We start from the raw sequence: 21,868 nt of genomic DNA on the forward strand, positions 1-21,868 counted from the left end.
ATGAGTAGTCAGAGAGTGGCAGTGGTGACAGAGAGTGGCAGTGATGAAGAAGAGTGTCCCAAACAGGCTGGACACGTAGAAACAGCAAGTTCGCGAAACTTGCGACCCGACAGGTAAGTTCGCAATTTGCGACATTGTACAAAACCCTCGCGAACTGGCAGAAACCCGCGCAAACACAAAAAAAAAAATCCGCAAATTCGCGAGAATTCGCGGATTTTGCGGATTGCGAGTTCGCAAATCCGCAAAATTCGCGAACACGAGATTCGCAAAATTCGCCCATGCTTAGTCAAAACCCTGCATCTGTTTGAAGCAGGTGTGAGGATTGATACAGCATTATGAGCATAGGGCCCAAACAGCATTGCTGCAGCTGCATTTTGCTTGCAATGCAAATGAAGCAATGCTCCATCTTCACAGCACAGATACATCACATATCTGCGCCACTTTTCCCTCATAGTGCACCACATTGTAAATATGGTGCATCCATGGTGGTGATGTCACAGTGTACTGGGGATCTACCAGTTATTCTACATCTACTAATTACTGTTTTAATGTAGTGAATTCCTTATTACACACTCTTCAATGAGTCAGTAGAAAAGTATACCAAGAGTAACAGAGTGTTTACTGGACGTGAAAAGATAGAAATTGCAAAATAAAACATAAAACAGGCAAATTTGCAGGTGCATACAACAACGTATGCACAGTCTGTAGGAGTTTGAAGTACTCTATGCCCTTAGGCCTACTTTGCACCATGAGTAATTGACTACTCACATAGGTCTCATTTATGAGATTTTGCTGTAGAAAAGTGCAGCAGGCCTTTCTGCTACGCTTTCCTATGGCAAAAGAAAAAGACAGGAATGTGCCATATCTATAAGATGTAGCATATTTCTGTACTTTTCCCTTACGCTAGTTCACAATGATCTGCCTGCACCAATGAACAAACCTTTGCACAATGGAGCATAGGTGTCTGTGTTGCAAGGATGATTATTTTTGTAGAGATAGGCAAACCTTTCTGTACAAAAATAATTTCAAGATAGTTTTCCTTTTTCTATGTATGTTGCAGAAAACAGCACACATAGAGAAAAGAAAAAAATGGGGAGAATAAAAACTATTTTATTCCCATTGCACCTTCTTTATGCCTCTCCTGGGGAGGCATAAGTTTTTCGCAGTGCCTCAGATTTACAATTTCTTGTAAATGTAGAGCAGTGTCAAAAGGCCATGGGTGTTGCTGGAAACACCCCCAGCAACACACATTGCACATCCCTTTAACACAGAATACTATATTAAAAGGTCTGATATTTATCAAGCAACTGTACACCAAAAAAGTGCATTAGTGCTGCCTGATAAATATTACGCTGACAGTTATGCCACAGAACATCACAAAAAGTGACTAGAAACCTTCCTCAGAAAATCATAAGTAAAATCATAACTATATATGTAGAAGCTTACCGTACTCTATACTGTACTCTGTACAGTATGCATCCACTATGCATACCTTCCCGAGCACAAGCTGCATGCTGATTGAATGTCAACTGTCTGGTTGAATATATAGCATCTTCACTTTTACAATATAGCCTTATAGCTCACCATAAAGGGTTATACCTGCTATTAAAGAATCTCTCCAGCATTAAAGGCCCAAGTCGAAGGTGAGGGCCTTTAACAAGGGAGAGGAACTTTAATAGCCAGTATAGCCCAGCTACAAAGGGCTATAAGAGTATTAGAACATTCTACCATTAGAAGACAGAATGTTCTAACAAAAAAGAACAAAGCCTTCAGGGAGTGCGAGAGGATTGGAATCCCCTCAGGCTTCCTGAAGCCTTTATTCACAGCCAGAGCAGTGAACAAAGTAACATTGGAATGTTGGAGCTCTAGGCTTATACCAGTCATTATAAGCCAGGAACACTCCATTGTTATCAGTGGAGCTCCCAACATTCCAATGTTCTAATAGTTTATAGATAAGCACATAGTGCTGTATGGCTCAATACAATACTGAAACAGTAGAGTGAGTGTGATTGATGAAAGTGTAATATTACAGACTGGAGAATTCAATAGAGAAATCACTAGTTTGTAGGTACATAGAGAGTGTAAGGATAGTCTATGGAGGTTTAAAGCAGTCCACAGCCTAAGACGTACTGTCCTCCATGAATATTTGGATACTGACTAGATAATTACAGTTCTGCAAGCAAACTGCCTACTGAATTTTAAATAACTTCACTTTTAGCACAGTGCATACTGAAGAATATTCTGTTGAATAGCTCTGTACAATACGGAATCACCAATCACAGAGACATTGCTGTAAGTCAAAGGATATACACCTGGAAATTAAAATTATAAAACACAAGTTTGCTGGCGCATAGAACAGTACATACATAATCTATAAATGTTTGAAGCAGTCCATGCTCTAGGACCCAGTTTGTACCATGAGAACTTAAATACTAGCTGAATGATTACAATTCTGCAAGAAAAGACTCTCAAACCATTTTTATTTTTTAATCATAAATTTATTTTTGTAACATTTCATAATTTAATAGAACTTCCAGCATGATTTCATCAGAAATTTCGTTTTATTCATCATGAATTTCAAAAGTCATATCATGAAACTCAATGTCATTTAACGCTTCAAGAAAGTTCTCGTCTAAAGTTTCATCTAAAATATCGCAGGTAATATCTCCTACACCAATTCTTTCTTCTTCATTCTCAGTCTCCATGAAAGGTATATTTAACCCTTCCATCAGAGAGTTAGTAATTTCAAAACTCTGTTCCATAGTCTTCTGCTCCTCTTCCATAGTGAATTTTATTATGTTGTTGTTCCCTGCAGAAAAACATAAACAATTCTTTTTATCATTTTCCCAATATATAATACAAAATTAACTTTATCAACTATTTTGCTCTTTAAAAAATATTATGCGAAAACCATTCTCAACTACTTTATATGATTATATCTATAAAATTTGCTTATATGAATTTTTAGGTATAAAATGTCCTTACATTTTCAAACCAGTCACTCTTTATCAGTATAAAAAACTAAGGCTATTATAGTAAAATGCAGTACTAAAAAAAGTAAAAAATATCTATTCAGCTTACCAGTTCCAAAGCAGTTGATGTGTTGTAGTAAAAAACAAAGTACACAGAGTATATTTTTTTTTAATTTCTTCAAATGTGTTTCAAAGATACAAACCGTCTTTACAAACTTTTGTACACCATGGATTTTCTGTTACTTCACCTCTGTAGAAGTACATTCCATCGATTATTTTTGACAGTTAGTTATACTTACCTTCAAAATAACAAATTTAAAAAAATAATAATTATTACAAATTTAGCATCTGTAGAAGATGAAAACAATAGAGTTACAATTTATCTTTTACAACACAAAATAATTTCTAAAGCATTTAATTTGCCTTTTTTGCAGTTCTCAGAATATATTGAATTTTGCTACAAACAGTGAGTTTAACAGTACTTATCCCATAACAGCGGGCAAATAAAAGACATTCAAGAAGATTATCTTAAAAAACTAACAAACAACAATCTCAATAACAATCTTAAATGTTTTTTTCTAAGATCAATTTCTTACGTAACTATGAGGTATGTCAAACAATCCTGAAATAACAAAACACCATCATTAGTTTTATTCCATTTTAAATAACGTTACTTACAAATATATGCTAACAAAATTTGGAACAAAAAGTTATTAAAGGTTACACATACTTTTCCGTATGGCCAAATAGTATGTGTAAAATTCTTAGTTTGAAAGTTGTTTAATACTAATTCTGAACATCTGCCTTCCAGCCTTCTGACCCAAATCCAGTGATATTATTTGCACCGTCCCCCAGTGCTAATCTCTCAGCCCAACGCTATTCAACATCTTCATGTCCACCCTCACACAAATAGCCCGCCATCTCAACAACATCATCTCTTATGTCGACGACATCCAGCGCATCCTCTTGCTCACCAAGGAGCCCCATACCATAAAAAACAACCTCCACAACGTAATTAAGGACATCACCAAGTGGATAAAGAGCAGCTCTCTAAATCTGAACTCGCACAACATGAAGATACTCATCCTCAGACCCACCCCCTCAGTTTCAGATGACTCATGCTGGCCAACTACATTGTAAACAGTACTAACACCTACTGTCCATATACACAACCTACAATTCGTCCTCAACTCCTCCCTGTACATGTGTAAACAAGTCTACAGCATTTCGTCATATTGCTATAACACCCTCCACATTCTGCACATCATTTACAAGTACATCCTAAAGAAAACAAGAAGAAATAGACTACTCTATGGCAACACACTCTACACAAGAATTCCAGCCAAACACCTATAACAACTACAACCAATCCAAACTACCTCTACCTGACTGATCTTCAAAGTCCCCTGCTACAGCCACATCACCCACAACATGATACAGCTACACTGCCTTAATATCAATAAGAGAATTTCCTTCAAGCTCTTCACCCTCAGTTACCAAATACTCTACAACTCCAGACTAATCTACCCTTACAGCAGTAATCCAGAAAGGCCAAATTTTGATCTTAAAATTTTGGCTTTAAAAATATTAGGTAAGAATTTGGTAACTCTTTAGGCAGACATTGCTTACAAACTAATTGAGTATCATAACAATGTATCCAACCCTTCAGCCATTTTAAATTAACAGTGTAATGTCCAGATGTTGTAGAAGGTCCATCATGAAAAATAATTGCAACAGCTACAAAAGTTCTTCCTGATATTGAAACTTGACCAGCTACAACATTTTTAATTAAAGTTTCCAATTTTCTTCCATCAGCTCTACAACGCTGCAGCATTAAAATAACATACTTTCCATATCTTTGAATAAATAATGTTGATGACATTTCTGATTTACATTGGCTACACTCCATGTTTTGACTAGCTCCTCTTACTAGATTGTTGGAAGACACTGATTCACAGTCTGGTAAAGTCAAATATATGAATCTTTCAGTGTCTATATTAGTGCTACATGTAAACAAACAATTTTGACAGTCATGTTGCCATTTATAAGAAAGGCCAAAAATATGTTCAATATCTATACCTTCATCTTCCAGTACATTAAGCATAACCATTAAAAATTCCTGACAATCTTGCTGAATATTCTGTGTAAATTGAGTAGAACCCGAACATGTGTCCAAAACATTTCGAATATCAGAAACTCTTTGTATTTTACTTTTATCACTTCCACATTTATCATAAACAGAATACAAAAACTAACAGAATCTTTTGTGCCGATTTTCAACAATTTGCTGTTGTAAACTTTCAAGAAATAAAACAACATTAACAACTAAATTAGCATAGCAGTTGATACCACAACTATTTTCAAACCGATAACCAACATTCTCTTCAACACTGTCCTTTTTCTTTTTGCTTGCAGACACAGCTTCATCTTGTTTTTTTTCTTTCTCCACACTTTCACCACAGATATTCTCAAATCTTTTTCTACCTACCACACGCTTTTCAAATACTGGATATTGACCTAAATTGGGAGCATATTCTCTTCTTAATCTATTATACTCTTTGACACAATTTGGATCTGCACTAACCTTTGTCTCATCAAAATCAATCAAGTACAATCCAGATAAAGTTCTGACTCAGACAAAGCAACATATGCCATACCCTCTTTAAACAAAGTACTTCCAATATTTAATAAAGCACTTTCTACACTTAAACCTTGAGATTTATGAATGGTCACCGCTTATGCCAAACAAATAGGAAACAGTTTTCTGCATGCATACAAATCTTTCATAAGCAAGAACTGAGATGAACAACGACTAAATTGATGTATTTCTGCAAATTTCATCAAATTTGATTTTCAAGAATTCAATCCCGTCTATTTACATAAGTAACAAAACCAACAATTTTACCCATTGCACTATTTACTAAACCTTTTTCCACATTCAAATGACGGCATAAAATTACCCTACAGTTTACACATGTATACAAATTCTTTTCTAAACCAGCAGTTTTACTTATCGACTTCTCTAAAGAATCCAATTTCTTCTTCAAATTTTCAGTCAAAATAATAGTGATTCCTTCATGTTCAATTTTGTCAATAGCTTCCAATTTTATAATTTCTTCATTTTCTAACTTTAACATTTCTTCAGTAAATATAGAACATTCACGCAGTGTTGGCATTAAACAAATTACAGACTTGTTTTCTGCAATTTTCATATATATTTTCTCTGGATTAATATTTTCATTTGGAAACAAATTGGGAAGTAATCGTTTCTGTAAAGCTTGTTTGCCATGTTCTGTCACTTTTCCTATTCTTATATCTTGAAGAATAGTTCCATAATCAGCATCATTTGCCTGTCGCATATTTCTAATAAGTTCCTTATATTAAAAAAATGACCAAATGTTAACATTTCCAATGCTTCCCAAAGACTTTCTGGTATCTTCATGTGCCAGTGTTCTAAACACTGGTTGTCCTTTTACAGGAGTAAGTTGTAGTAGATCTCCAAAAACTATGACGTGTTTTCCTCCAAATAATATGTCATACTCTGTTTTAAGAATTTGCTGCGTTCTCAAATGCACAAAGGCAAGCATTAAGTTTGATACCATGCTTACCTCATCAATAATGAGAAGTTTCATTTTTTTCAAGACTCTGGCAACTTCAAAATAAGCTTCTCCAGATAGCTTGTGGTATTCCAATTTATTTTCATGCTCCACTGGTAGCATTAATAAACAATTTAAAGTAATTCCTTTAATATTGTGTGCTGCCAACCCAGTTGGAGTAGTGACAACACAAGACAAATATGACTCAGTTGTTTTCTGTAGATAAGTTGAAATTACATTCATTAAAAAACTTTTTCCTGTCCCAGCTTCTCCACTCACATACAATCGGATAGGTTGGAACGATGAGCAAGAGCACTCTCTCTTTTCATGAAGTAATCCATGGTTAACCTGCTCTCTCACTTGCTCATATAATTGTTTCTGCTCAACATGTAATTGTTCTTCTAAGTTTCCTAAGTTTCTTATATCTTCTTGAGCTTGATACATTGCTGATTCCACCTCTTCCATAGCAGTTGCTGCTTCATTATGAACAATTGTTTCTCTTAGTGGGTCCTGACTCAATGAAGCAGAAGTTTGACTGTCTTGACAACTGTCTCTAGCAATCTCAGCTGCAATTGTAGCTTCTTGCTCAATTTCGTCGTTCAACATTTTCACATAATTAGCAAAAACAGGACATTCTATAGTATCTTTAGTTGTATTGAAGGAATCTTCATAGCTCTCGAAATCTCCAAGTAATTCTACTTCTGAACGCCATGGCTTGAAAAGTTGCAAAAGAGCTAAATAGTAGAATTCCCTTTTGTCAGGTGTTTCACAACTCAGTTTACGGTGATTAATCAAATGTCCTTTTCTATGATTCACCAGACATCCTTCAGAACCAAACATGGCATATATATAATTATTGATGTTTTCTGTTATATTTCGTTTAAAAATATAGTTTTGCAGCACTTCATAGAGACAAATGTTCTCAAGATGATGACTTCTGTTTAGATAATATGTATCCAACATATTTGTTTTTACAATATCTGTACTTTCTGGGTCCTTTTCAGCTAAATATTCAATTTCTTGTACAGGTTTAAGTACTCAGTTTCGTGTTGCAGCAAGACCTAGACTCACCCAAATGATTCTTCTAGATTTGGAGTATAGATTTGCAGATGATAATCGATCCAAGCATTCATACGCTCCAATTTCTCGATGAGATAACATCTTTAAACTGTAAGTATATAATATCTTACTTAGACTCTTCTCATGGGAAATCTCTTCCCACATTTCCTACAATTCTGTCTTTTCTGATTTTGTTATGTACGATGTTACATATCCAGCAACAGCAATGGAATTGTCTGCAACATATTGAATATCCATGTTAGCATTCCACATGGACAAAATGACTGGGTTATAGTCATTTATGTATTTTGAATCTTCATTTCTTCTTAAATTGTAGGCATTTTTAGTAGACTTTCTTGTAATAGTATGTCGCAAAGATGACATAAAACTGTTCACTCTTCCTTTTGATATTACTGGACGTGGAAATCCAAAACGACATTTGGTGTAGAATTTGTCCTTAGATTTGTACTTTCGACAACAGTATTTCCCACAATGATGGCATTGGAATCGTAAGACTTGTTGTCTTAAGTCCTTATCCTGTGTACCTTTCGGTATATCACATGTAGCATATTCTTCAATCAAAGACAACACAGTATCATCTGAACCTGTTCCAAATTTGGGAGCGTCTTTGATCCATATTAGCATGTGCATGTGAGGAGCACCTCTTGCTTAATACTCCTTTCTCCAAAAGAAGTCCACAACCTCTCCAAGAGGAGGATTTTATTATTGGTGATAAAAGACATCATAGCTTCAAATCTATGATTGAAATATCTGAATACATTAACTGGATCCAAAGAGCACAATTGTCCAGGTGTTTTGTATTCAATATTTAGTATATTTGGATTTGCCTTTCGAAGAAATTGAAGTAAATCATCCCAAGCATATTCAGCACAGCTTAGAGTAAGGAACCATGTAAGAGTTCCTAAATTCCTTAGCATACATTTAAATTCTCCATGACGATGGTACCAGTACTCATTAGTACCACGCTGACATGCCATGAGATTAAATAGCTGGGATTCCAAAACATTATCTTTCTGGTGTACTTGATCCATAAATTCCTTTGCCGAAACATTTTGCAGATGTACACCTGTTTTCAATATATGGTTTACTGCATAAGCAAGTCCAGACAAATCATTCTAAAAAAAACAAAAAAAACAAATACGGAATACATTGTCGAAATCTTGGATCTTCTGCATACAATCTTAATGTCTGGTATTCAGATGCAGGAATCTGCACAGGTCGGTCATCATATCGTCCTCCTTTTCCTGTGGGAAACAAATGAGGGAAACAACGAGCTTCCAAGTTTTTTTCCCATACTCTAAAGGGACTTCCCTTTGCTTCTTTCATTTGGAATAACTCTATAGTATTCCCCATCACTTCTTTGGAATGCAGTGGATGAAAACTGTAATGTTCATAGATTTCTTCAGTTCTGGAAACATTAACTTTTTCAATTTGTCCAGATGGCAAGTCATTATCTTCTTCAACAGTTATTTCTTCTTCACTCATAAACACATCTTTATAATATGGATTATTTTTTAACAGATACAATGTTGCCTTTTTCACTTTCCTAACATCCACTAATTCCTGCCAAATTTTCTTACTCTTAGTAGGAACACCATTAACAAGAATAACTAAAGGTTCTGTTGCGTGCTTATCTAGGATCCTGATCGATACTGTGACCTTATGCCCCTATTCGGCTATAAATCCATTTATTCCCTATATTGGCATAACCGTTCAAGTACAATATTCAGAAAGTCGTCTCTGGCCTCACACGAACAGAGCCACATTCCAGAATAGTTTTCTCTGCCACTTCCTTTGCAACCAATTAGTGCAATGACAGAGCAGAAGTCACTATCTGAGATTCCTAGATTAACACTCCGAGTTCTTCAACAAGATAAAAACTCAGCAAACCTGGAAATCCCCGCTTGCTGTGTTTTGATTAGTAATGGAACTCTAATGAGCAACTGATAGCGATCACTTCCTAGTGACATCTTTAATTGACGTCTTATGTCCAGCAAACTTACGTCAAACATGGCACCTGTCAGGTATAAATATTATCAACGTTGCCTTAAGCAATAGCCTGTTGCCCGTCGCTTGATGAAGCTGCTGTATGCAAGCCGCTGATACCATTATCGCTGCTAAAGCGCGAACGACGGTGTGGTGAACTTAGGAGCTGAACAACCGTCCCTCTGCGACGAGCCCAGCAGATGCCAGCTGCCCGCGGACGCTGTCCCCCCTCCTCCTCCTCGACGCGCTGAAGAGAGACGCTGCCTTTCTCCTGCAGAGAAATCCAGCTCCAGCGTTTCTGGTCTACCCTTGCGGGTGACTGGGATACCGAGTTTCCCTGAAGGAGATACCAGACCTCCATCATTCTATTCAGAGGTATGGTGTTGACTAAACCCTTAGTGAGAATTCTTGAAGCAAACCTTGGCAAAACCAACTTAAACTAAAGCTACTTACTCACTCCCCTCCCACGTATTAGGCTTAGGTCAGGTACACTGGGGTAGGCGTAGTTAGAAGCACCAGTTGAGTATTTTAGCCGAATGTATATATGTTTTATTACTTTTAAACCATTGTATGGCTAAGAAACCATATCAATGCTTTTACAGTATTATCTCGCAATACTTATCTTACTGTACGTACTTTTTATCATAACAAGTCTTAAAATTGTGGCAATTCATTTCTCTTGTACGAGAAGAAAGACTGTTCAATAAATGTTAACCCTTTATTGACAAACGCCCGTCTCTATATTCTCTACATATTGTGAAAGTAAACTGCACTAACCTGACTGAGTAAAATAACTGTCTATTGTTTCACACGACCCTAGAGATTGACTCTTGATCTGAGGAGCAAAGTTGTTATGTTGCACGGTTGTTGGAAAACTGAATCCCTTCTTGTCTGTGCCAGGGAAGCTGATCACTTCCTATTCAGTCAATAAAGTTTCCAGTGACCTCTGAGCTAGTTGGTAACAAACCCAATTAAGTTTAGCATAGTCAGTAGATGCCTGGAAGATCCGCACTTCTACGTCAATACTACTATTTATGTTATTCCAATGCGCAGGGCCTAGTGGGAAACTAGGAACTACACTACAGTTCATCTTCTACATTTTCTACACCAACTGTTTCAATATTTTTCTTTAAATCTAATGACAAATACACAACTCTTCCCTTTAATCCTCTCTGTAAATCTGAAGGAGGCAATTTCCCTGTCTTAGGCTCCATACGAACTATAGCATGAAAAGGATGCACACATTGAATAAGAATAGACTCATAAGTATTTAAATCCACCACTTCAGAAGGAATATTTACCAACTCAAAATTATTATGCACAGCTCTAGCAGGCATTTTATTCTCGTCTAATTTGTTATAACAATATTTACAAATACGCTGATCACAACACAAATCAAAAGTATTCTCCACCAACAAATAAGTCGCTAATTCCATCCACTCCTTATTATTTTCCTTTTCACATTTTAAATACCGATCTACAGTCCTAGCCTGATTTTTATAATGAGTACGTCAACAACAAATACAAGAATATTTTGGTGTTTCACCTGAAACCACCTTGAACTTTGTAATTTCTTGCTTAAATTTTTCTGTACTGCAATGTTGTACCTTTTCTTCTACATTTCCTTCTACTAACCTATGAATTTCTGCACTATCTTCTTCTGCAACAAAGTAACTAGCGTGACTTTCGTCACAAATGTTCTTTACATCTGACACAGAGCCATGCAAAAGAGCACTGTTCGACTTCTTTAACATTAGAGCTGTACTTTTGGCATAATACAACGTTCTGACTAATTTCCTCATTTCAGTATGATGTACTGCCAACATCCTGAAATGGTGTAAAACACTTCTACACACTTTTTTAGAAAGACAAGCCAAAGAATGTCCTTGCAAACCAGTATTTTCTCTCACTCTGCAAGGATCTTATCCTTGCAACATCTTAATCTTCTGTTAAACACTTTTCTTAGTATAGTTACATAAGAAATTACATAACAAATCAATAGATTCCTGCCGTACACTACAAATACTACTGGAATTCCAAGTGTACACTGGAGCTTTAGACCTTCTCAGCTAACACCTCTTCATTTCTTTGAACAATTTTCTCTTGCTCAATAGGACAACCATTTTTTTTCACAACCAATTTTATTGAGCAAAGCAGACAATAAAATCGTGGCACCCCACAGATCGGAGATCACCACCAACAGTGAAGACACAATGCATCAGATGTGTAGCAAATGTTCAATCAGGCACCGAAAATAGGCTCAATATGATTTAACCCCTAGCCCACCCTACCCCACCAACCCCCCAAACTCCCCAGTTCCCAGAACCACCCCCCATCCCCCCTCCCCCCGCACGTGTACATGTAGCAGCAAGTAAAGGTTGTAGGTGTAGTGCGACAGGTGTGTCGCAGAATCAGGCCAACAATGTCAGTACAATCAAATGTCCTCTTCCCGTTCCGCCGGGGGATCCAGCGATAGCCCTCTGTAGTCGGCCCACCGCTTCCAGATTTTGTAGTGTTAGCGTGGGCAGCTCCTCGCCTCAAAGATCGGTTTCTCAAGTCCCATATAGTAGTCCAATCCTGCTTTCCACGCAGGCAAGGGAGGGCCCTCACTCGCTTCCACGCCCAGGCCAGATCCCGTTTGGCAACAACAAGCCCCAAAAGCAGCAGGTGGCGTTTATAGATGTTCCCACCAATACCCTCCATAACATGCAGCAACCCCAGTCGGTGAGTGCGGGGAAGATCCCAGCCCAGGACCTCGGATAAGCAGCTCCACACACCTCTCCAAAAGCAAGACAATCGAGCACACGACCACACAGTATGCAACAGGGATCCAGGCACAGCTCCACAGCGCAGGCATTCCAGGGATTCAATCAACCCAGCTTTCCACAATCGTTCACGAGTGTAATAGGCCCTGTGGAGGTATTTGAATTGGATAAGCCGGAGTCGTACAGCGATAGCGGTCCCACGCGGAGATTCTAGGGCCTCCCTCCAATCATCCTTATCGGGGGGGCCCACATCCACTTCCCATGCCGCCCGAAGAGAGAGTAGGGTAGAGGAGCAGTGAGTGACCAGTGTCTGGAAGATACGGGAGACCTTTCTATCTCCCAAATCCCCAATAAAGACCTTCGCCTCAACTGGGCTAAACTCAGGAAGATAGTCCAGATTGGCAATGCTCGGGATGAGGGCGTGGCGCAGTTGTAAATAGCGGAAGAACTGGGACTGAGGCATTTGGAACTCCGTGCGAAGTTCCTGAAAAGATTTAAGGGTAGTGCCGGACATCACCTGGCCCAGTAGCGAGATACCAATTGCCTCCCAACCCTCAAATCCGGCCAGGGTCGAAAGCTCCGGGAGCAGGCCATTATGCCATAGCGGCATCTCCGCCGTCAATTCGCTCCACCAACCCATGCGGTGTAGGGCCTGTCTCCACACTGCCAAGACCACTCTCGTGACCGACGGCAGTGCACTTCGCAAGCGGGCTGAGTATAAAATGGTGTGTAGCGTGTTATCGCCCATAAGCGATCGCTCCAATGCATAGGCCGGGTCTCCCCTGTCACTATACCACCACTCGTTAAGGACAAGTAGTTGAGAAGCCTGGTAGTAAGACAGGAGATCAGAAGTGGCCAGGCCACCGCAATAGGTAGACAGTAAGCATGTCTTCAACGCCACTCTGGCCACACCACCAGCCCACAGAAAACGGCCTAGCGCCGAATTAACCTGGCGAAACCACTGCAGGCCAATAGGGTAGGGGAAGTTTTGTAGCTGGTACAACAGGCGTGGGAGCGCCACCATTTTGAAGATGGCCGATCTCCCAAAGATAGTGAGAGGCATCCTGGACCATGTTTTGATATCGGCCTGGACCCGTTCCCACACTGGCAGGATACCACGGTCCCAAGCGACGGCGCGCGACTCTGAGAGAAAGACGCCGAGGTACTTCAGCCCATCCGTAGCCACGCACAGTCCTGCCGCCCTGGGGTCCGCCACAACCCCGCCGCCCAGCACCCATAGGGTCGATTTGTGGAGATTGAGCCGAAGGCCGGAGACCTCGCCAAAGACGCGCATGACCTCCAGAACCCGGGGTCCTGAGTGCTGCAGGTCCGTGAGGAAAAAGAGGATATTGTCCGCATATAGTGCAATTCTATCCACCAGGTCCCCACTCCACACAAACCCGCGTATCTGTGCATCAGTACGCACCCGAGATGCCAGGGGCTTCATCGCCAGGGCAAACAGGTACGGGGACAGTGGGCAACCCTGTCGGGTCCCCCGACCAATCTGAAAGCGCCCGGACGTGGCACCGGCCACCCGGACCGAGGCCGTGACATTGGTGTATAGCAACTTCAGGTACGATAGGAACACCGGGCCCAGGTTGAGGCGGGGCAAGAGTGCAAACAGGTATGTCCAACTTACAGAGTCAAAGGCCCTATCCATATCCGCAAGCAGGAGTGCTGCCTGTTCGTCCCGGGCCCCCATGGCATCCACCGCCGCCTGTACCCGCCGGATGTTGTGGCGAGTAGCTCTACGGGGCATGAACCCGGCCTGGTCGGGGTGAAACAGGTCCGTAATATAGGGAAGAAGGTGGTTCGCCAGGGCCTTCGCCAAGATTTTGGCTTCTATGTTCAACAGCGAGATGGGCCGGTACGAGTCGTGCCTGTCAGGGGCCCTGCCCGGCTTCAGAAACACCACAATCTCGGCGTGGCGCCAATCCGGCGGTAGTTCCCCCCGAGCCCGTGCTGCCTCAAGCGCACGTCTGTATTGAGACCCCAGCTGGAGGTGGAACTTCTTGTAGAACTCGCACGGGTAACCGCTCGGTCCCGGCGCCTTCCCGGTATTGAGCTGCCCCAGCGCCTCTCCGAGTTCCTCAGCCGAGAGCGGAACGTCCAGTGCAGTTCTAGTGTCATCAGAGACGGCCTGTGGCGACAGACCATCCAGGAATGCGGACACCTCCTCCGCCCCCAGGGAATCTCGAGGGGAATATTGTGTCTCAAAATAGTGGGCAAAACTAGCCGCAAGGCGAGCCGGGTCTGTCACCACCGAGCCATCCTCCGCCGTGAGGCCCGGTAACGTGAGCGGCTGGAAAGTAGCCTGACACAGCCTGTGGAGCATCGTGCAGGACTTGTCGCCCCATTGATAAATCCTGCTGCGTGTGGCAAGCCACGCTTGTCTGGCCTCATCGTGTAGGACTGAGGCATAGGACTGCTGCGCCTGTTGGAGCCGCCGTATCCCAGCCTCATCCCCCCCCTCTCGGCCACACTGTTCCAAGGTCTCCACCCGAGTGGCCGCGGCGGTAATAGCCTCTCGATGTTTCCGGCGGGCGGCTGCACACCAAGCGATTTCTACCCCCCGTATCGTGGGCTTCAGCGCCTCCCGTACCACCACTGCATCAGTGTCCCCCACTAGGTTATCGCGCCAATAGTTATCAATCGCCTCGCGCAAGTGATGGACATAGTCAGGTTGCTGTAGATGCCATGAGGACATCCGCCACCGGAATGGCTGCCGTTTCGTGGGAAGGTCTATGGTAGCCACAACGGGGGAGTGGTCGGACAGACCCCTGGGCAGGATAGCAGGGTCTCTCACACGACTCAGACAGGCACCAGGCATAAAGATATAGTCGAGTCTCGAAAAGGAGCCATGCACAGCCGACACATACGTGAACTCGCGCGCAGCCGGATGGAGATGGCGCCACACATCCACCCAGCCCAAGCTGTCCGCTGTCGCACACAGCTTAGTATGCGGGGCAGGGGGAGGACAACCGTTTTTAACCTCATAAGCACGGCCTGTAGTGTCAACTGCATGCAACAAGTCATTACTCTGAAGATAAATTTCCTCATTAAAAAAAGGCATAGAACTTGAACTATGTTTCCATTCACCCAAAAAACTTCAGAAAAATTAGTTCTGTTAATTATTCTTCTCCACTTACTTTTGCTCTACATTAAGTAGATTGGCTTATCTAGTGATCGAATTCTATTGATTACTAAAACAAAAAGTATTTTTTTCAATTCAAAAGCTTTCTCAACTACATTTTCAATACATGTACTCTTCTTATAAAATGTGGTTTTCTTCTTACAATTCTTTATTAACTTAGTTAAATTGAACAAAATTCTATTATAAAACATCTTCTTTCTTATGTCCTTAAATTGATTGATCCTCCTTTTACTATATACATTTTTTTCTGAAGTTGTTCCATGACTCTTGTTTTTTCTCTTAGCTGCAGAAACAGTCAAAGTATTGTTTACTTTGCGCACACTACTGTTAGCTGTTGTCAATCATCGCAGAAAAGTCTTAGTTTTCTTACCAGGACTTTTTTTCTTTTTGTTACTACATTGATCTTCAGGTAAATGTTGTAGATGAGTCCTCTTTAAATAAACTGCTTTCTTGCGTCCTTTCTTCTTCTAAGTTTTAGAAGGCATGATGATTTTTTTTCAGTGGTGACCAAAAGAATCTATTATAAAACATATATATCACTTTAGAAAAATAAAATATATCAAATACACTATTATATTAGTTATAAGAAAACAGGAGAGATTATGACAACAAACATAAGAATATGAAAATAGAAGGACTTACAACAAGAGAAAGAAGACTACAAGACAATATGAAATATAAATAGAAAAGAAGATATAAGCAGACAATGCAGTATAAGGGGATAAATCAAGTATGAAAAGACTGGAAAATATGAAGAGATAATGAGGATTATAAGGAGAAAGGGATCACTGACATAATATCGACAACAAAAATATAGGCATTTAAAATATCGACTACAAAAATATCGAAGTCCTATCTACAAACAGGTAAGTACAAAAATATCGAATCAAAAATATCGTTTAAAAATATGTACTTTATAAAAATATCGAATTTATTAAAATGAATGTAAAATTAAATGAATATTAAAAATAAATAACTAAAATATACTTAAAAATACTTAAATAACCTTAAAATTATTAAATAATTAATTTAAGTTATAAAAAAATACAATTTGATTTGTTAAAACATATGTATATGTTAACATATTATTATTAAAATATATACAATATTATTACCGTAACATAGCAAGAGTGTTAAAATTACTATTACCACTCCAAAGAGTGCAACAGTAGGGAAAGCGTTGGATAGCGTAGAGGTAAAAATTACTATTCCCACTCCAAAGAGTGCAACAGTAGGGAAAGCGTTGGATAGCGTAGGGGTATAAATTACTTTTCCCACTCCAAAGAGTGCAACCGTAGGGAAAGCGTTGGATAGCATAGGGGTAAAAATTACTATTCCCACTCCAGTGAGTGCAACATTAGGGAAAGCGTTGGATAGCGTAGGGGTAAGCATAACTATTACCACTCCAAAGAGTGCAACAGTAGGGAAAGCGTTGGATAGCGTAGGGGTAAACATTACTATTCCCACTCCAGTGAATGCATCAGTAGGGAAAGCGTTGGATAGCGGGAGGGTCAAAATTACTATTCCCACTCCAGTGAGTGCAACAGTAGGGAAAGTGTTGGATAGCGGGAGGGTCAAAATTACTATTCCCACTCCAGTGAGTGCAACAGTAGGGAAAGCGTTGGATAGCGTAGGGGTAAAAATTACTATTCCCACTCCAGTGGGTGCAACAGTAGGGAAAGCATTGGATAGCATAGGGATAATAATTACTATTCCAACTCCCAGGAGTGCAACAGTAGGGAAAGCGTTGGATAGCGTAAGGGTAAAAATTACTATTCCCACTCCAGTGGGTGCAACAGTAGGGAAAGCGTTGGATAGCGTAGGGTTAAAATTACTATTCCCACTCCAGTGAGTGCAACAGTAGGGAAAGCATTGGATAGCGTAGAGGTAAAAATTACTATTCCCACTCCAGTGGGTGCAACAGTAGTAAAAGCGTTGGATAGCGTAGGGGTAAAAACGTACTATTCCCACTGGAGTGAGTGCAACAGTAGGGAAAGCGATGGATAGCGTAGGGTTAAAAATTACTATTCCCACTCCAAAGAGTGCAACAGTAGGGAAAGGGTTGGATAGCGTAGGGGTTAAAAATACTATTCCCACTCCAAAGAGTGCAACAGTAGGGAAAGCGTTGGATAGCGTAGGTGTAAAAATTACTATTCCCATTCCAGTGGGTGCAACAGTAGGGAAAGCGTTGGATAGCGTAGGGATTAAAATGACTATTCCCACTCTAAAGAGTGCAACAGTAGGGAAAGCGTTGGATAGCGTAGGGGTAAAAATTACTATTCCCACTCCAGAGAGTGCACCAGTAGAGAAAGTAAATACTTCATATATTATTTAAAAAAAAAAAAATTAATATCTATAAAAAATTAATTAAAAGTAAATACCAATTTAACATAATATAATAATTAATCAATTAAAATTACAATTTATATTTCATTATTACAATTAGTTACCTAATAATACAAATTATTTACTAATTAACAATTAATTAATTAACCATTAAAAATCAATGAACAATTAATTCAAAATAAATACAATACAATAATTTGAATTATTTAATTAACCATAAATAAATTACTTCCCACCCTATTCCCCTATAAACCCCCAACCCACTACAGAAAATAAATTTGTAAAATTAACATAATTAGCAATTAATCACTTAAATAAAATTATTTGGCAATTAAAATATAATTAATTACCCCTACAAAATTAATTAACAATTGATTCTAAATAAATACCAAAAATAATTTTACATATTTATTTAATTATAAATAAATTACTTCCCACTCAATTCCCCTATAAACCCACAACCCGCTAGAGAAAATAAATTAGTAACATTAACATATTTAGCAATTAATCAATTAATTAAAATTAATTGCCAATTAAAATGTAATTAATTACCAAATATAAATTATTTAACAATCAATTGAAAATGATTAACTATAAATAATTTTACATATTCATTAATTATAAATAAATTACTTCTCACCCAATTCCCCTATAACAATTCCCTTATAAACCCACAATCTGCTACAGAAAATAAATTAGTAAAATTAACATGATTAGCAATTAATCAATTAATTAAAATGAATTGCCAATTAAAATTGAATTAATTACCAATTATAAATTAATTAACAATTAATTAAAAATGAATACCAATAAATCAATTTACATATGTAATTCATTATAATTAAATTACTTCCCACCCTATTCCCCTATAAACCCACAACCTGCTACAGAAAATAAATTAGTAAAATTAACATAATTAGCAAAAATCAATGAATTAAACTTAATTGCCAATTAAAATTGAATTAATTACCAATTACAAATTAATTAACAATTATTTAAAAATGAATACCAATAAATTAATTTACATATTTAATTAATTACAGTTAAATTACTTCCCACCCTATTCCCCTATAAACCCACAACCCGCTACAGAATTAAATTACGCAAAAATTAAAAAAATTAAATTCAATAATTAAAATAAATTATAACATAAATACACACTTTTTACACATATAATAACATAAAAAACACTTTAAAAAATTCGATATTATTAAAAATTCGATAATTTTAATAACCTATATTATATACTTCGATATTTTAACTATCTATATTTTTTAACATTCGATATTACATTACTTACCTCAAAAACAATATTTTTGATGTCGATATTCTGTCCATTCGATATTTTGTCCATTCTATATTTTAAACTTGATATTATGTCCATTCGATATTTTTTACTCGATATTTTGACTGTTTACCGGAGAAAGGTACCAGTATGAGGAGAGAAGGGAGACTATAAGAAGAAAGATACAGAGTATGAGAAGACAGGGGGACAGTATAAAAAAAGGTTAGATGAAGGAGTAAAAAAAAAAGTTGACTATTAGGAGACAGATGAGACAATGAGGACAGAGAGACACTAACAGGCCCATTACGATGGCAGGCAGATTGCCCCTGCCAGGCTGCAATACCCACCGCCAGCCTGGTGAGGGCAATCCACCTGCAATCCCAACCAGAATGACCTCCGGCCATGGCTGACAGCTCCACAGCAGTAGTAAAGACCGTCCACCGCTTTCCTGCCCCGGTCACCTTACGACCAGGGTGGAAAGGGTTTAACATGGTAGTGGTGTCTAATACACACTGCCAGCCATATCATAATGGGCCTCTGCAGATGCCTTTCCGTAGCAGCAATACCGTCACGGAAATGCATGCGGTCTTTACTGTGTGGGCCCCTTGTACGCCCCCAGACTAAAAGAGTAATTGACAGTGCACATGAGAGGAACCTGTGGTATCTCCCAGCATTCACATACACAAAATGGACATGATGCAGACAGAGGTAGTGATGTTACAGGAGGAGGGGAGATGGTGCAGACAGAGGGGAAGATGATGCAGACAGAGGGGGAGATGATGCAGACAGAGAGAGAGATGGTGCAGGTAGAGAGTGAGATAATGCAGGCAGAGAGGGACATGGTAGAGGCAGAGGGTGAGATGGTGCAAGTTGAGGAGGAGATGGTGCAGGCAGAGGGGAGATGGTGCAGGCACAAGGAGAGATGGTGCAGGCAGAGAGAGAGATGATGCAGGCGGAAGGGAGATGGTGTCGACAAAGAGAGAGATAGTGCAGACGGAGGAGAGAACGTGCAGGCAGAGGGAGGTATAATGAGAGAGAGAGGATTAAAAGATCAGACAACGGATTATAAAAAGAAGGAGTACTATTAAGAGACAGAGGAGACAATGAGCACAGGAACACACTAAGAGTACAGAAAAGACTGTAAGAACAAACAGCACTATAACGAAAGACAAGTGAAAATAAAGAAAGAGGGAAAATATCACAAGAGAGGGGACAGTATAAGCAGAGAGATGTAGACTGTCAGCAGAAACTTTGAAGATTATGGAAAAAACTGCAACTATAATTCCTTAATTTACACAGATGCTCAGTGTGATTCTAGACAAATTATTTAAAAGTATACATTTTAGCAAAACATATTTCCCACAATAAAACGTTTCAGTGACTCAACACATTACATGAATATGAACACTACATTTCAGTAGACAATCCTGACTCATTTTTTCAAATACATTTCAAATTTACCGCATTATATTTTTGCCAACATTACAAGCAAGAGTGAGACACAATAAAACCAGAAACAGGCCCAAGAGGCTTGTAAATCTACCTAACACTGTATGCAGCAATCTATGTATTCTGGCTGAGGAATTCTTAACAGGGAGGTATGATGAGAGACGCTCTGTTGAAAAGTCAGAGAAGCCAATATAAAAAGAATGGAGACCATTAAGAAACAAATTAGAAAATAAGCACAAAGAGACACCTAGGGGTCCATTAGGATGACGGGCGGACTTTCCCCCCGTCATCCTATCGTAAATCTGGACCGCCCGCCATAAGGGTGGGGGTCCCGGGGGTGCCATTAGGATGTGCCTGCCACAGTGGCGGGCACATCCTGTATTTTCAGCATTGTGGCGGGCGGTGCTCTCTGCACCGCCCGCCATAATGCTGAAAATGCACTTTCACATTTTCATTTGCAAAGCAGCAGGCACTGCGCGGTGCCTGCCGCTTTGCAAATGACAATGAAGGGGGTTACCACAGGTACCCCCCATGTGCACCCCTCCAACTGTACTTCACTCTAGGGGCCCGCAGGTGGCCCCCAGAGTGAAGACCGCATGCCTTTCTGCCGCCACGGAAAGGCATTGAAAAATGCCCATTATAATATGGCTGGCGGTGTCTGATAGACACCGCCACCATGTTATCCCTTTTTCGCTCCGGCCGCAAGGCGACCGGGGCGGAAAACAGGCGGGCGGTGTTTCCCACCGCTGCGGTCCCCTCCGCCATCGTAATATGGCGGGGGGGAATGCAGGGAAGGATGTCGGGCGGATTGCCTCCGCCAGGGTGTCGGTGGCCACCTCCACCCTGGCGGAGGCAATCCGCCCGGCATCCTAATGGACCCCTAAGAGTACAGAAAGGACTATGACAACAAGCAGCACTATACTGAAAGACAAGTAAAAATAAAGAAAGAGAGAAAATATCACAAGAGAACAGACAGTATAAACAGAGAGAGGTAGACTGTCAGGAAAAACGGCAGAGATAATGGAAAAAGGTTCAATTATAAATCCTTAATTTACACAGATGCTCAGTGTGATTCTAGTCAAATTATTTAAAACCATACATTTTACCAAAACACATCTACCAAACATTTAACTGACTGCACATATCCTAAATTTTTTAGTACTGCACTTTATTACAAAAACCTAACTCACTAACCACATTAACTTACCAAATTATTTTATCACAATATAGCCTTA

Source organism: Lissotriton vulgaris, chromosome 4_1, assembly GCF_964263255.1.
Source record: "Lissotriton vulgaris chromosome 4_1, aLisVul1.2, whole genome shotgun sequence".
In the NCBI taxonomy this organism is placed as follows: Eukaryota; Metazoa; Chordata; class Amphibia; order Caudata; family Salamandridae; genus Lissotriton; species Lissotriton vulgaris.